Genomic DNA, 3896 nt, shown 5'->3' on the forward strand with positions numbered 1-3896 from the left:
GGTATAACCCTAATGGATGATGGGACAACCCTAAAACAGCACCTTGGAGACACTAAAGAGATGTTTTTGTAGTCATTTCACATTTTTTTTCATCAGTCTCTGGGGATTACATTGTAACAGCATCTTGGGCAGAGAGTAGAAAAAGAATATAAATCCTGATAGAAGAAAATCTGCAATTTTCTAAAGGATTATTTTCATTTTTTTTCCTTTCCCATGCATTATAAATAGGATGTGGGAAACAATATCTCAGTTTCTCATTCATTTTCAGTGGATTAAGCTTTAATTGAACACATCTGGGTGTGTGGAGTAGAAAATCAGAGTATTCTGTTTGATTTTGTGGGACATTAAGCAAAATATCTGTTGACCCATTGATAACTGGATATTTTCCTTCTATCACCATAGAAATTTCCCCTGCCATGAATGCAGACATTTCTTGTGCTAATAAAAGGGGAAATTACATGAACACAGGCTTGGTACTAATCCAGCTGCCAGAGCCTTAGTGAGACTGCACAGTTAGAGCTTTCTCCAGGCTTTGCAGCAATTCCCAAAACGTGCAGAGTGGCTTGGGGAGTGATAATCCATCCTGGCCTGCCCAGGCAGCAATAAAGAAGTGGCAGAATTTCTGATTTATAACTGCCAAGGAGCTGCTTTGGCCAAAAGTGGAAATAGCTCCTAGGGCAACTTCACATTTTCCATGTTACTATAAAGTACCTGCTATTAAAAATCCATGTGGTGCCTTCTTAGGTGTTTTGTTATCCTGCATTGATCCAGGACAAACATCAGGCCACGTCCAGGAGCTGAAATGGAGAATGATATGCTCATTAACAAGCTGCTTTTTCCTCGCCCTGTGCTAAATGTGAGGAAAACAACTGCTTAAAAAATGTGAGCAGCTCAAAGCCCAGCTTGACCCCAGCTCTGAGTGTTCTGGAGGAAACAGTCTGTGCCTCAGGCAAAGGATCCCTTAATTGCATTTTGATTTTTTTTTTTTTTTTTTATGGTGAGACATAAATGGAAAGGCTGCCTGGCTTTATTTGGAGGTGCAGGCAAAAGCTGGGATTTTGCTTCCATGGAGATCTGGAGTCTCAGTTTTGTGAGGCTGCAAACTGCTGCTGTGTTTCAGCAAAAGAAATGAGGAAAAGAGGCAGGTAATTCCTGGTAAAAGCTTTGGGATTACAGCAGGGATGCTTGGATGGGGCTTTTTGGCATTTTTAACCTGAGCAAAACCACCCTCAGACTTGCTTCAGCCCAGGTCTGGTCACTGCATCTCTGATAATTCCCTGACCAGAAGCACCAGGTGATCACATCCCATTATTTACAAAATAAGAATTGAGGAGGTGATGGGCAGGGATAGGAATGGCTGAGAGGAGACCCAAGGAAAGAAGGTTTTGTGCTGAGGGGACACATTTACGTGGGAAATGCTGGGTGACAAAAGGGCTGCATGAGGAAAGGGGAAAGCTTTCTTTGTTAAAGTTGAGGGGGTACTGAGAAAAACTTTATTTTTTATGGAAAATACAAGAGAGGGAGAGGTTTTACCCAGAGGAGAGAATGGTGGTTGTGGGAGCAGGAAAAGGCTCTGCTGGAAGTGCTGTGGTGACAATGGGGAAAAAAAATTCCTCAGAAGGCACAAAGAGGAAAAAAATATCAGTGCAAAACATTTTTAGGAAGCACTGAGAGTCTTGCCTCACTAGTGAAGTTCAGCTGGGCTGGGGAATAGATTTGTTCCTTTGATGTCCTGGTTTATCTCCTGTATTTCTCCTGCTCCATTACCTTCTCCTGCCATTGAAACAGTGCAAGGAGACCAAAGTGAGAAAGGGAAAAAGGGAAAAGATGACAAAAACCTCAGAGAAAAATGGGACTGAGCTGGGCTGAGCAAGGAGCACCGTGATAATTTTGACCTAGATGTGAGAAAACAATCCTGAAACCAGCATATTTCACCAGTCGGTGGGTAAATAACATAAGTAACATAAATAACTCCTAGTTTTGGCATTCTAATTTCTGCATTTTGCAGTAAAAGGGCCACGTTTCCTCCTGGAATGCAGAATTCCATGTTTAATCCGAACAGTGTTGGCGTTCTGGTCGCTGCGGATCCCACCGGGCACATCCAATTCTCCTCCTCGGGATGACTCAATCCTGCATCCAAACGCTTCCCCTCGGCACCATCCCAGCCCCGCCGCGGCACTCGGCTGCCATCTAGTGCCACACTGAGGGAAATTTGTCCTAAAAACCTGCTTTTCTGACCAGCTTTTTAATCCCGCAGTCCCGGATTCAGGGACTGGCGCGGAATGGCGTTTGGCGGTGGGAGCGCTGGAGGCCTCATTGCCTTTTATGTGATTAAATCTTCTTAATGTCCAACGTAAACCTCCTCTCATCGCCCTTTATGTGATGAAATCTTCTTAATGTTCAACCTAAACCTCCTCTGGTGCAACTGAGGCCGTTCCCTCTCCTGCTGTCCCTGTTCCTTGGGAGAATTCCAATCTCCTAAAACCACAAGGTTCCCAGTGAGGCTCCTTTTTTCAGGCTGAGCCCCTTCTCAGCTCCCTCAGCCTCTCCTGGGGCTCCAAACACTTCCCCAGCCCCTTTCCCTTTTCTTGGTAAGGTGAACAAGAAGCTTTAAAACCATGGAACATCCTGACCTGGAAGAGATGGTCCACAAGGATCAGAGTCTAAGCCCTCACCCTGCCCACACACCCCAAAATCCCACTCTGGGAGCAGTACCCAAACCCTCCTGGAGCTTTTGGGGCTGTGCCCCAGAAACCTCTGAGGGAAAAACCTTTCCCAAAACCCAACCTAAACCTCTCCTGACACAGCTCCAGGGTCCTGTCCCCACAGAGATCAGTGCCTGTCCCTCCTCCTCCCCTCACGAAATTGTACATTGCAATGAGGTCAGCCCCCTCCAGGCTGAACAAGCCCTCACGCTCCTCATTCTCCTCCTCTGACCACCAATACCTTATAAATACAGAATTATCTGCATCTATATATCGATATCACACCTATAAAAATATCGATTTTTATAGGTTCCCGGCGTCCTGTCGATTGGTCCCCACAGAGATCAGTGCCTGTCCCTCCTCTTCCCCTCACGAAATTGTACACTGAAATGAGGTCAGCCCCCTCCAGGCTGAACACGCCCTCACGCTCCTCATAAAGCTTCTCCTCCTCTGGCCACCAATACCTTATAAACACAAAATTATCTGCATCTATATATCGACATCACACCTATAAAAATATCGATTTTAATAGCTTCCCGGGACCCTGTCGATTGGTCCCGACAGAGATCAGTGCCTGGCTGTCCTCTTCCCCTCACGAAGTTGTACATTGCAATGAGATCAGCCCCCTCCAGGCTAAACCCTCACGCTCCTCATAAAGCTTCTCCTCCTCTGGCCACCAATACCTTATAAATACAGAATTATCTGCATCTATATATCGATATCACACCTATAAAAATATCGATTTTTATAGGTTCCCGGCGTCCTGTCGATTGGTCCCCACAGAGATCAGTGCCTCGCTGTCCTCTTCCCCTCACGAAGTTGTACATTGCAATGAGGTCAGCCCCCTCCAGGCTCACGCTCCTCATAAAGCTTCTCCTCCTCTGGCCAGCAATACCTTTTAAACACAAAATTATCTGCATCTATATATCGATATCGCACCTACAAAAATATCATTTTTAATATATTATTTATCGCCCAAAAACTCGGGAGGAGGCGGCACAACCCTCTCCCTCCACGCTGCGCCCGACGCTTCCCACACCTCGCCGGGCGACTCGCACCCCACTCCGCCTCGCCCAGCGCCCTCGGCTCCTTCCTCCCGGCACTCCCCTCAACGGTGGCCGCGGCCGCTCCGCCTCCGCCGCGCCGTGCCGCGGTTGGCCGCGGCGGGGCCCTGCTGACACGTCCCGTCCC

This window comes from Passer domesticus, chromosome 22 (assembly GCF_036417665.1).
Source record: "Passer domesticus isolate bPasDom1 chromosome 22, bPasDom1.hap1, whole genome shotgun sequence".
NCBI classification, from domain to species: domain Eukaryota; kingdom Metazoa; phylum Chordata; class Aves; order Passeriformes; family Passeridae; genus Passer; species Passer domesticus.